This window comes from Electrophorus electricus, chromosome 20, assembly GCF_041902795.1.
Source record: "Electrophorus electricus isolate QZ-2024a chromosome 20, ASM4190279v1, whole genome shotgun sequence".
NCBI classification, from domain to species: domain Eukaryota; kingdom Metazoa; phylum Chordata; class Actinopteri; order Gymnotiformes; family Gymnotidae; genus Electrophorus; species Electrophorus electricus.
Window position 1 is genome coordinate 18,296,141 of NC_137516.1, and position 13,803 is coordinate 18,309,943.

General features: G+C 46.4%; 1 protein-coding gene across 4 annotated transcripts in view; it reads right to left on the bottom strand.

The window, feature by feature from the left end:
* The window catches only part of astn1 (astrotactin 1), a 194,933-nt gene that overhangs the window by 161,073 nt on the left and 20,057 nt on the right, over nucleotides 1-13,803 (bottom strand). The window lies entirely within an intron of this gene.

Consider the following 13,803-nt stretch of genomic DNA (forward strand, 5'->3'; position numbering starts at 1 on the left):
TTTCTGCTCCGAGGGCATGGACATATAAACGTGTGTGAACAAACCGCAAAAACCTCCCTGCTAGATGAACATGTTTCAAAACAGTTGGGCTGGTGCCAAGCAAGCTGTCACCAGACCATGACACATTACAAGTGCGAAGGGCTTGGAAACAGGTTTTCTAAGTGCCGAGAGACACATTTGATAATGTTGTGATGCACTCATCATGAGAGACCTTAAATGATGCAGCGTGGGTTTGATGGATTTATGAATGCTGAGCCTTTGACAGGCGACAAAACCTTAAAATGTTGTTTTATTAAATCCTTGCTTGAAAACCAACTTCTTAAATCAGGTTTCTGAGAAAACGAGAGACGGTTTTACACTCCATGCAGGACTTTGATCTTTTGTTAATGGTGTTTTTATTAACTTGTTTATTTATAGTTGATAATATTCCTTTGCAGTGTTTTCTCAAAGGGAGGCACAAAATACTCAATAATGTGGTGAGGTTTGTGACAAGCAACTGATATCTTATTCCATATTAACGCATATTAATACTGAAGACTACCCAAGATAACAGGCTCATAAATTATTAGCTAGCAAGCTCACGACTAATTTAACTGCGGCGAATCAGGGACGGAGTGGCTCCATAACATGCAAATGGGCTTCTATAAATTGCTGAAATTTCTTGAAATACAGGAATATTAAGACATAAGAAATCCATCCAAAATCAAATTTCCATGAAAATATAACTCTTGGAATGACCTTTATTCTGGTTCTTGGAAAGTCCTTAGACTTGCTCGCACACGCCACTATGTCACCGATGCCTCCCATCTACTGTGCTTCATGCAGGCAACAGCTGGAAAAACCTTGCTGGAACTCAAACGTTTTTAGCCAAAGTTTTGGCATTTCTAATTTCTTTACAAAAATAAACATACAGCTTCAACCAGCTGAAAAGCTTGTTTATGAGGCCTTAATGAACGACTGTTCACACTGACATGCACTAAACGGCGCAACAGTAGTGCCTTCGGGGTCAGCACGCGCTTGCTGAAGTGTGTTCATGGAAAAACCTTGCAATCAGATTTCAGAGTAATTTCACAGCTTCCAGCACATAGCAAGTGTCATTTTTTGGCCCTCACTGTGACGGGTCATGCATTATTAGAGCAGTTTGGGCTTATCAATCACGCGAGGACTAGAAATACAATAAATCTGATTCAATGCTACATGTAGTGTTGCCCTACAATATTTTCATTCCCAAGAATATTAGCGTATGAAGGTTATTCAAACTTTGTTCACACTATATGTGAATTGTCTCCTGGAACATTCATGAAATCGAGGTTAAGGAAGTGTTTAGGTTTCAGTCTGTCACGGGCCTGCTGGTCGTGCTCACTCACTGTCTGGAGTGCGAGGCGAGGCTGCCGTGGGACTCAACCCCTGCCAGCGATGACAGTAATGTGACTGTGAGATCCCCCTCCCCTGCGGCTGGAAGCGCCCAGGTTCGCTCTGACACCTTTATTAATGAAGCAACATGCTGGAAAAATGCTCGAACAAATCTGTACCACAGCAGACAATTATTGCCGGTTCACGTCACGGCAGGGGCTTCTGTTCACCTGCTGCCCGAGATCGGAGAAGTAGTCAGACGTCCCCTTTCCCATTTTCCAGTTTTGGGGAGAAATAATGATTGTATTAGCATGTGAATTAATAACAATAATTCAGGAATCCAGCTGACAGATGTTAATTACTGCTGGCAGAATGACTTTATCCATCTGTTCCCAAACACGCTACAATTCTGTACAATCCACCGCAGAAATATCACAGCTTCCGGAAGCAAATATGGGGCTTTCACACACCAGATTAAAATCCAAATCTTTTTTCATGTGGTTCTGTTTACAGCAGCATGCTCTGCTCCGCCGGCGCCGAACCGAAGGATTTGAGGCGGCGGCCCACTGGACTCCAAAAGCCCGTGAAAGCCGAGCGCCATCTGGTGTGCTCCCACCTCCCAAGTGCGCGGCCGTGTGGCCGTCCGGGAGGGCGGGTCACGGCACCAGGCCACGGCCTCTGCAGATGCCATTAATACACATCTCCAAATTTTTTGCGGTGGTGATAAGGAATTCCTCAAGGACAGCCTGTATCTCGGTATGAGAATAACGCAGCCTAAATAAACCCTCCTTCCCTACTGCCCTTGAACCGGCAGCTGAGACGTTTCAGTTCCTGCTTAAAGGCCATTTATTATTTCTGACTCTCGGTGTTTGGCCCAAAAATAACTCTTCTCTTTTTGTGTTTAATCTGGGCATCCTTTCCCGACCTCACGATAACATGCACCATTACTCTTTGGGCCAGACAGCAGAAACAGCACAGCTGCATCAGAGCTGGCATTTCCACGACGCCCAGCAGGGTTAACCCCTGACTCGGTCCTGGGAGCCTGGGAGCCAGGACGGCCCTGATGTGCTCGACGCGGGAACGCACACCAAGGAGCGAAGCGAAAAGGTCTCAGAGTGCTTCAATTACAGCGATAATCGTCTGGCTCGGCAGGCCAAGATCTACAGAGGAGCTGAACTGAGGGGTTATGAAGGTAGTTCTTAAAGACCAGACGAAGGAGGCACTAACATTTGCCTTTGGATTTGCAAGTCATGGTGAAACAAAACAAACAAAAAAAAACCACCTGGTCCACTGCAGAAATATCAGAGAGCATTGACAGCTTCTGTTCTCTCATCTGAGCCTGGAGATCCAAAGAGAAGCCTGGAAGTCAGCAGGGCAAGGAGACCACATGGTAAATATATAGAGAATGAGTGTGTGTGTGTGTGTGTGTGAGTGTGTGACAGAGCCAAAGAGAAATACAGAAATGGTGCGTGCGTGTGTGTGTGTGTAAGAGAGAGAGAGAGCCAGAGATGGGGTGTGTGTGTGTCAGGGACAGAGTCGGAGTCAAAGCCAGGTTGAAAGAGAAACTTCTTCTCTCATCCTGATGCAGTGTCAGGGTTCCTGTGTTGTCCTCCATCTCAGGCTGGCCTTACACACACACACACACACCCACACCCACCCACCCACCCACACCCACCCTTTAAAAACGATGCCTTCTGAAGGTCAAAGATTTTTTTTTCCTATTTCCTGGATATTTTGCTCTTATGACTAAGCAAACATTTCATAGCTTGAAATCTTGACACATTTAGGAAAAAGAATCATGAGGTTATTGTCATGTTTCCTCATGACAGCTACAACAACATATAAATGGATTTTACACTTTTGGTTTACATTTATGCACACATACTATACCTACATTTATTCATATACTTTTATAACCTCAGAAAAACTGCAAACATGCCAACATTCATTTGTAGACAGTTATAATGCAAGTTAAAACTCAACACGTGTCTCAAATCTCATCCTTTAATGTTTAAAAAAATTCAACCCCAGCGTTATCGCCACAATAGAAAGCTCTAATTGTGGCTTCGAGTCATTTACACTTTCCCTGTACTTCCACTCGCTGCCAAGGCAACGATAAGCAAACTTCTGTTCTCCATAGGTCTGTAATATCCACAACCCCTACATGCCATTAAGGTCAAATGAGCAGGCTGTTTCAGAGAGGCAAAGTCATTCAGTGGAATCCAGTGTGAAAGATTTCTTTTTAATCATGCGTTCGTCTGAGAGCGGATTACACAAAACAGAAGCTGTGAAAAAAATTGCTGTTCTGTGAGGGTTTATGGTGTTTCTAAATTTTAAATCGTGCTTATTTTATTTCAAGGCAGTATCCCTCAGTACATTACAAAGAAGAAAAAGCACAGAGCTTGTACACAAAACTCACCTAGTTAGGTGAATATAAACAAAGTTTCTAAACAAATCTAGACTGATGAGAACAACGGTTCAGATTTGTCCCCAAAGAATCAAACTTTAAATTCGCTTTAAATTTGTGCCTTTGCATCGGAGCAAGCTTTTAAAAAGATTAATCTTGATGACCACATGATATTCCAGCATGTCTCTGTCACTTTCAGTGACCGCGGGACGGAAGACGTCCCGACAGGACAGAGCTCACGTCCCCAGAAGATCAAAGTTTACTCTCACAGGCTTGTTTCAAGGTGTATTTCCTCTGATGGTGCCAATTTTCCCCCTGAATAAGAAAGCCAGTACAAGCAATCAGTCAAAGTCAGACCTGCTTTACAAAACCATCCAACACTGGGAACATTAACCGCAACGGCTAGAAAACGGTGATTTGTTAAGGTTTCAGAGCCGCGTTTAATACTATGTGCTAAGATGATGACACTTGAGAAAGAGCGTGACGAACAGAGAGAAGTGTGCCTTCAAGGTCAAGTGTGCCTTCAAGGTCAGGAGATCGCTCGTCTTTTTTCTCGTGAAACACGTGAGACATTCGGAGAGAAATTCTCCACAATCTCTTTATGTTCAAACTCTCTGCCAATTACCAGTATGTTACGGAAATGATCAAAACAGCATATATACCAGAAAACGTCAGTGTGTTTGGAAAAGAGGTTTATTATTTCCAGCAGTTCTGATTAACAGAACGTGACCAGGATGGTCTGTCTCACGCCCCTGTAGCCATAGGGGTGTACCCGTCAGGCGGAGGTCGGCCATGTTTTCACACCTTCTCCCTGAACCCCGGTCCTATTCCAAAACCACAGGACTCGGATCCCTGAACACGTTTTTTGTGTTGTTGTTGTTGTTATGATGTCAGACGTGCATGTGCATGAGTTTGCCTGTCTGTTAGTCAGCTTTCTCAGCCTTCCTTAGGCTGCGCGTGTTCCACCGAGTGTCACCCTACTTTACAAAAATCTCTCCTATTCTCAGTGTCACGGCACACCGGCACCGGAACACACACGCGTCGGTGTCAGCCCAGCTCTGTTCATGACTTGCAGTCAGACCATTCCAACCAGGAAAAGAACATCCCATTCAGGGAAAGAACATTCCGACTGTGCTGTCTGCTGTCCGTGGTCTGGGGTCCCTGTGGAGACAGCTGAGAATGTTCCCTGTCCTTTCCCTCTGACCACAGCGCAGCGAGTCAGCAGGCCAGGTACTGCCTAGCATCGCCAAGGCCTCGCAGGTTTCCTCCGAGCGCTGCACGGCCATCGAAGTCGCTCAGGTCAGACGAATGACTACAGTGGACAGAGGAGACTGGTGTAAAGTTTACAGTGTGAAAGTTGCTGCAGATTTTGCAATGGTATTTTTCTATTTCTTTTTTTTGCTGTGTGCACGCCCAGTTGAAGGCAGTAGAAGAGACATGTGCCAGATTTCTCAACCTGAAAACATCGGGGCTGCTCCCACACAAAGGACTAAGCCTAGTTTTGGGAGTGTTGCAGGGCTCATAGTGAATCGGCCCTAAAAGTCTTTTTTTTAGTCTGGAATCAGCTGGGATCTGGAGAGGCCAGCTCTGACTGGTCTACACGCAGAGTCCTCTCTCTATCTTCAGCTTCTCCACTCATGACTCAAAAAGTACAAAAATTCCTCTGTGGAAGTGGAGAGAGGGTCAGGAAAGCTGCCTTCTGCTTCCCGACCGGCGTGCCAACTTTCCAGTCCACCTGCAGCTGAAGCCAAACGCCACTGACAAAGATACAGACTCCCAAACACTTAGGCGGGGTGGAGTTATTAAAAAATTACTACCACTCCAATCTCCTCGAGATGGATCAATTGAGCACATACGCATACGCTAAGCGAACTTCCACCAACAAGACTTAGGCTAAACACAAGATCCCTGAATAAGCGAAAAAACGGAATCGGTTGTGGCGGAACGCCTCTCACGTGTCTGGAAGTGTATCGCGAGCCAGTGAGCCCTCTGCAGGTGGGAGCAGGCAGGTGCGCACCCACGGCGTGGCTTTAACGCAATGCTCTGTTCCTGAGGCTTATCACGCGCACACAGAAGGAGCCCTGGGCAGCTTATCGCCCGTCTCTCAGTCCGGAGGGATGTGGCCGGTCCGCGGCGGCGTCCTCGGGTGAGGGTGAGGGGACGCCTGCCTCCGATCAGCGCGGGTTAATCGGCGGGATTCCAAGCTGAGGCGCAGCAGATGGACTTGGGCAAGATAACCTCCAAAGGTCGCAAAAAAGCAGAAACTTTTGCACATAGCCGCCTACATGCCGGACAGGTCTACAGCTCCACCGTACCATCAGAAAGTGGAAAAACCAAGACTCTGGCAGCAGAGGGCTTCGTCACAGCCGGAGGAGACTTTCACAACTGCTCAGCGGAGGTGACAGGAGTCTTGAATGCGTGGACACCAACAGCACAAATAGCAGTGGGTCTTTGTTCCTAATCCATGCAATATTCTGTTAGTTCAGTGTCTGACTGTTCAGCCTCTAACATCCATTAGAGGACGTGCAGAGATGTGTTATCCTCTGTTTGCTCTGAGGTTCGTGAGGAGCACAAGGTGTGGGTGAACCCGTGCTTGGCCTGACTGTGTGGACTACAGCTGTGTTTCCTCATCATTGCGGTATTTGCCAGCAGAAAACTACGACGCGCTAAGGAGCCTTCAAGCAATTATTAGCAGTCATATTTATTTTTATTGTGTGCTCTGAGAATTTTGACCCTTCTCAAACATTTCCGAGGACGATTGTGTTGGTCTGATGAATAACTGCTTTAGATGTTGTTCAAGCGTAATAGCTGCCAACCGTTCTCTGACTGTCCAGGAGCCTCAACAAGGAGTCAGCTCCTTGCCTCTCTAGTGTTGTAAAATACATCTATATTAATACCCTACTCTGAATGCACATTTTCCTTGGTCAGAGTGATAATTAACTCCACTATATATAATAGATTATATTAATAGTATATTAATGGAGTTATTGCTCGGACTGCTGATGAAGGACCTCTGTCTGAACGATCCTGTTTCTCTGGAAACCTGGTGTACTTTCCTATAATTTTGAGAGAGAGCTATTTTGGAGTCCTTTCTTGGTTGTTAGCATTATTTATCCCCAAAACTACAATATCGCGATGTACCTGTTTGCCAGTATTGTTCAGCCTCTTTGCATATCTTCCCCCTTTCAGCAGACTGGAGATCAGTCCCACGCTAACCCTGGGACTTCCAGAGCCGAGCTGGCCAGCTTCGCCTCCCTTGTTTTTGTTTGTTTGGGGTTTTTTGGGTGGGAGTTGTTGTTTTTTGTTTTTTTGAACGAGGCCTTGGATGTTCTCCAATACTGAGCTGATCATAAACCAGGGGAACTGGTGGGTGGGTGGAGAGCATCTGTGAGGCCACCCACCGCTCAGCCACACCCCCGCCTGGCCCCGCCCACACTTCCTGTTTAACAAGCAGCGATGCAGTGACTGAGCAGTAGCGTGTCTCTGCAGGAGACTGGTGTGAAGTGCGGAACAAGGGCGTATCAGGGAACACTGAAAATAACCAGCAAAACACCACCGCTGCAGCTACCCAGACACTGCATTTTATCACACACACACACACACAGCACAGGATTATTCAAGATTATTTAACCACATTGTGATTGCATAACATAAACATTTAGGGACAGGCACTGTGACTGTTGCAACATGTTCTTTGCAGAGCACCACATCACTCCAGAACTTTCTTTATTTAGATGCAGTGTTGTGAGCAACACAACTCTCCCGCCAGGAGACTAGGGAGACTAAAGTCTTCAAAAAAGACAGGACCCCCACGCTAGCCCCCACCCTTTTTTGTAAAACAATCATAGCTTAAGGAGAAAATGGGAGGTAATTTTCAAAAACTGTTCTAGGAGAAGGAAGTGACATATCAGCAGGTACCTGTCAGGCAGCCACTGATGAGAGGAGATGATGTCTGAGTAGCTCCACGGGGAAAAAGAAAGTTTGCCGGTGTTTTTTTTCCCCACTCTCTCTTCTTTAGGCCATTTAAAAAGGGGACGACAGGAAGACTGGAGACAGAGGACAAGTGGTGTCCTCCGCGCCGTGCCGTGTTCAGGGACTGGGTGTCGACCTGCAGTACGGCGGGGGGGCTCGTGCAGAGAGCTCCACGGCAAACGCCGTTACTCCCCTGGACTTGTATTTGACATCTCTGTTCCAGCAGGGAGAAAAAAACACCTCAAATCCAAAAGGAAGCTCAACTTCAACGTTGAAAGGAATGTGCCACTGTTGCAATTTAAAAAAAACTACATTTTTATTGAGCATTCAGAGTAGTTTAAAAGGATTTCAGATCCTCGGGGAGTAATTACAGGGCATCGTTTTTGCATCGTCTGTAACTCTTAAACCAAGAGTTGGACAAAAAACACCCTAAAGCCATTTGAAACTACTCTGAATGCTGAGTGTTGCTTGACTAAAAGTGAGCGTCTGCGACAGGGCGCGAGAGACTGGTGTCCACACACAGCCTGGCGAGCTTCGTAACATCTCCGTGAAAGGAGATCATGGCCATGTTCAGGTCCTCTCCATACAGGTCATATGACAGGTGGTAATTCCTCCACAGACTATCAAAGAGCTGGTAGTAGCTCAGTATTAAAAGCAGCATTAAAAGTGATTGGATCCTTGAAAAGAAGCTTGATGACAGAGTGGAAAAAGATACATATATATATACATACATACACACACACACACACACACACACACACACACACACACACGTAGCAGATAGAGGAAGTGGCTGATATGGAGAATCCTACCAATGGCTGGACTGAAGGACAGCACAGAGACACTAATCATGGCTGCACAGGAACAAGCTCTGAATACCAGATCAATAGAGGCTGGATCTACCACACCAGACAGAACCCCAGATGCAGGCTGTCCAAAGATGCCCCTGAGACATAACAGTGACATAACAACACATAACAGTGACATAACAGCACATAACAGTGACATAACAGCACATAACAGTGGGATGCAAGATGCCAGAAGGCAGATTGTCCATGGAACACCATAACCAAGTGAATGACATGATAAATAGGATCTTTGCTCTCTTTGAAATGTCTGTGAGTGTCTGTACTACAATGCAGGTTACAGAAACATCTGTGCTGGATGTTCCAAGATCTAAGTGGGACACATCGCCAAAGCTGGTGGAAAATGACCGTGCTAAGATCCTGTGGGATTTCCGGATACAGACAGACAAGATGGTAATGGATAACCAACTGGACACAGTAGTGATGGACAACCAGCAGAAGCGGGAACAGGAAAAGCTTGAGAAACGGCAGGGACTGAGAGAAGAGCTGGAAAACATGTGGAGGGTGAAGACAACAGTGGTTTCCATGGTAATCGGCGCACTAGGGACCGTGAGAACGGCCCAGCAGATCCCAGGAACAAACCCCAAGATCTCGGTCCAGAAGAGTGCAGTCCTGGGACCAGCTAAGATACCACACAGGACCCTCAAGCTCCCAGACCTCTGGTAGAGGACACAAGCCTGAAAAGAAAAGTATACCCAGAGAAGGGCGAGTGGGGAATTTATTCGTTTTTTTTTATATATATAACTGTGAAAACGTAGCACATGTTCCAGGGTAAGTCTATTAATGTGAACGTCATGGAAGCAGTCTCCACAGAACTGGTCTCCATGAAGATGGTCTCCACACCCCTGCCTCTCTGGAAGCCTTCCCATCACAATCACACAGGTAGTAATGCAGCCTCAGGTTATGTCCAATGTAACTTACTGCACTCAGCTGCCATTCCCAACTTTCTGGGTTGAACAATGGAGCAGCAGAGGGGGCCCTGAAGGATGGAGGGGGATGGAGTGTTGCCATGACACCGGGGGCTGGGAGGGGGGGGTTGCTAACATTTACAAAAGTATCATATCTCATAGACCTGCAGCACAGACACTGAAAAGGTATTTACGCGTCATACATGACCATATACTAGTCACAAAAAGGACATTTAAATGCATTCGAACACAGGATATTTTAAGACATTCATCACACTAATACTGGCACTGGACTAACATTGGCACCAAGTAAGTATAACACTAGTGTAAATATTGTAATCTTGAGTCAGAAAGCAAAAAAAAAACACTAAAAGGGCAAAATTATACATGCCTGCTTCAAGGTGGAACAAAAACACGACTGTCACATTATCTGCACAAAACGTAAATATTTCACCTAATGTTTGAAAAATACCGTTACTGTTTGTGCAATATATTACCTATATATATATATATATATATATATATATATATATATATATAATGTCAGCCAAGCAGACAGCCTTGATTTCTGTACTCATTAGAAGCAGCTCGTCCCTTTACAAAAACACGGAACTGTCCAGCCCCCCGGGTTTGATGGACCAGTGCGAACCATCTCCGTAGGAGGCAGAATGAGCTCGGAATGTAGCAGCATTTTACATGTCGCCTTAGAGCCTCGCCAGGACCCCCAGGGGGAACACGGAAAACGACTTGTAATGGTGGATTTTGCAATTTTCCGTTGGTCTTTTGTCATTCCAGGATGGTTTCTTGTTCGGAGCCAGCGGAGCACTTCATTTAGGTCCGAGAAGTGATGTCCCCCTCCCCATTTTTAGGCTGCGCATTAATCAACAACCGAGCGCCATCACGTCCGAGTGCGCAGCTCGACCTGCTCCCCTCCCGCACGGAATCTCGGCGTCTCGTCATTACGAGCCGCGTCCCAGCGCGAGCTACCAGACGGCTCCGACCTTTGCCTGACTCGTGCTTCTGGTGCCAAGACTGGCAAAATTGCTCGCGGTGCTTTAAGGAAGTGAAGGGAGCGCAGCAATGTGGAGCATTAAAGAGAGATTAGCAGCTTCAGTATAAACTCCGTCTCGCAACGCAAAAAAAACAGACAGGCGGATTTGAGATATCCGTGCGCGCTGTTAGCGTAGAAATGGATTTAAATGGTCTAAATGGAGTGCGACTCCCCTCTGCCTCACCATGGACGACCCAAAAGTAGACTGAGTGTCAACTAGAAAACAAGTGTTGTTCCCAAGGCAACTGAAGCTTGTTAATTGCTTCAAATGACATAAGATGCCAATACTGGCATTTTAAAAATAACCTGCACCAATGGCTAATGTTAACAACCTCCTAACATAAGTGAAAAGAGAGCGTGCGGTGTGACTTTAGGTCACGTGCCGTGGATGAGGGGGAATGTTTTAGCATTTAGTTTTTTGTATGTTATTAGCATTTTTTGACACATTTGCATGTTATTAGCATTCTTAGCTGTATGGGGCATATGGCCAGGCCAGGGGACGTTGGCCGGAGAGGCTCGTTCTCACGTCTCACGTGTATGTGGTACCGTGCAAAAGTCCCACCTCTCTTTTCATTTACTTCCTTTGATATTCCCTCTTCCTAACCCTAGTGGATTATTTTATCGCTAATCTGCTCAGAATCTCAAGCGACTTTAGACGCACATGAAAAGATGTCCATAGGGCTGTTTAGCAGTGTTTGGGTATTGTTTGTGTGTGGGTGTGTGGGTGTGTGTGTGTGTGTGTGTGTGTGTGTGTGTGTGTGTGTGTGTGTGTGTGTGTGTGTGTGTGTGTGTGTGTGTGTGTGAGATGCTCTTTAAAGCAGATCCATGATGTCACTGAAGCCCGCAGTTGGAAATTGGAAGAGTGAACCAGAGTGGAGCCATGAAACACTATGGAACTATGGACCAGAGACCAGAGACCTGACACCAGAGACCTGAGACCTGACACCAGAGATCAGAGACCTAACACCAGAGACCTGAGACCAGACACCAGGGACCAGACACCAGACACCAGGGACCAGAGACCTAACACCAGAGACCTGAGACCTGACACCAGAGATCAGAGACCTAACACCAGAGACCTGAGACCAGACACCAGGGACCAGACACCAGACACCAGGGACCAGAGACCTGACACCAGAGACCTGAGACCTGACACCAGAGATCAGAGACCTAACACCAGAGACCTGAGACCAGACACCAGACACCAGAGACCAGAGAACTGACACCAGAGACCTGAGACCTGAAACCAGAGACCAGAGACCTGACACCAGAGATCTGAGACCAGAGACATGAGACCAGACACCAGAGACCGGAGACCAGACACCAGAGACCAGAGACTAGAGACCACAGACCAGAGACCACAGACCACAGACCAGAGACTATACTCGGCATTGGAGGCATAAAATGTGTAACTTTCTGAAAAGTTAGTAACTTGGCCTTTTGGGTGATTATATTAAATTTGCTTGATTTGACATGTAACATCCTTTCACTGAACCTGCTATTACCCAAAGTGAGCTAACATTACCTCAACACACACACACACACACACACACACACACACACACACACACACACACACACACACACACACACACACACACACACACTAGAACAGGCTCCTCAATTACCTAAACATTATGAACAAACAAGACGACACCAGGTTCAGTATACTAACAGAATGAACTACTACATTAAATATTTAGTAACGATGTAAAGGGGAAATTAGGAACAAACCACCGTTCTGATATTACTTGAGGGAAAATATTTATCATTTACCAAGTGCAAGGCCATGTTCACCTCCTCACAACACATTTACTCCTCTGTCTCTTTCACATATCCTGTAACTTCCACACATGCCACAGCTGAAGGCGAGCAGCGATATTTCAGAACTTATGTGAGCCAGCTAATGAATATTTAATGAACCTCGGGGGTCTGCTTATGAATATCAATGAGTAGACGGTGGTCTGCAAAACAGGCTGTAAATTAGAGCTGCAGAGAGAGGCATCCTACAACAACAGGGATGAATGTGCTTCAGACCTCACACGGCTTAGCTGAGATGAATACCCGGTTCAGGTCTGCATGGCAATGGGCATCATAAACTAATAAAGAGAAAAATGCTGTGACATTTTGCACGAAAGAGCGAAGCACAAGTGAGACTAAAAACGAATCGAGAGCACTGACTAAAACATCGGCAAAGACAAACGGGAGTGAATTGAGGGCAAAAACATAACAGAAAGAAGTAACTTAAGAAAGAGGTGAACCGAGACAGATGGGAGACAAAAGAGCATCAGAGCTTGCCGGCGAGGGAGACGTGGCTCTCGTCCCAGAGACGGTCACTGACGTGACAGTCCCGTGGGTTTAAACAAGCAGGGCGGAAGTGGGGTGCAGGAGTGTGTGATAAATAAAAGGTGATTGTGTCGTGATTCGTGGAGGGACTAGTGATTGACGTGCTGGAGGTGTCTGATTGGCTGGAGGAGTGTGAATGGGGCTGTGTGTGGGCTGCAGCTTGACAGATGCTAACATAACAGCTAGGTTTTGTTTTGTTTTTTTAAAGATGTCAGAAATAAACATATATTTTAGTTTTTTGCTATTGCAACATAAATTAAATTAAAAGGCAGAACATGATTATCAAGGGCCCATCGTGCAGGCACAGTTTCTGAAGATTGCCAGGTCCAGCAGTAAGGTGTTAACAACACCAAGGTCACGGGATTGATTCTCAGTGAGCATGCATGCTGTCATACTGATAAATGTGCAATTTGCTCTGGATAAGAGCGATGGCGTAAATGTCGGTCCTGCAGGTGCGTCTGGCCGGGGCGCCGTGTGCTGTGTCATTTCACTTCCTGCTGCCATACGTGGCGAATGTGAGATCTTGAGACTGCACAAGTAACCTGCCCCACCCTGTGATGGAGCAGGTGGGCGGGGCCAGCTAACCCCCCCCCCCCCGATATGGGCTGGTGGGTGAGGCTGGCTATAATCTTTTCCCAGTGATATTGGCTGGTGGGAGGGGCCAGCTAAACACATGCTCTGATATGGGCTGGTAGGTGGGGCCATCTTAACCCCCCCCTTATGTTATGGGCTGGTGGGCGGGGCCAGTTAACCCACCTCCTCGGTTATGGGCTGGTGGGCGGGGCCTTTGCATTTCTAACTGCCATTCTGGCCCATGCACTTTACTAGCAGGATTCCACAGCATCTGTGGATAACTGAGATATTAACCCAGCTAGTGCTGCCACAGAGACAGACAAAGAG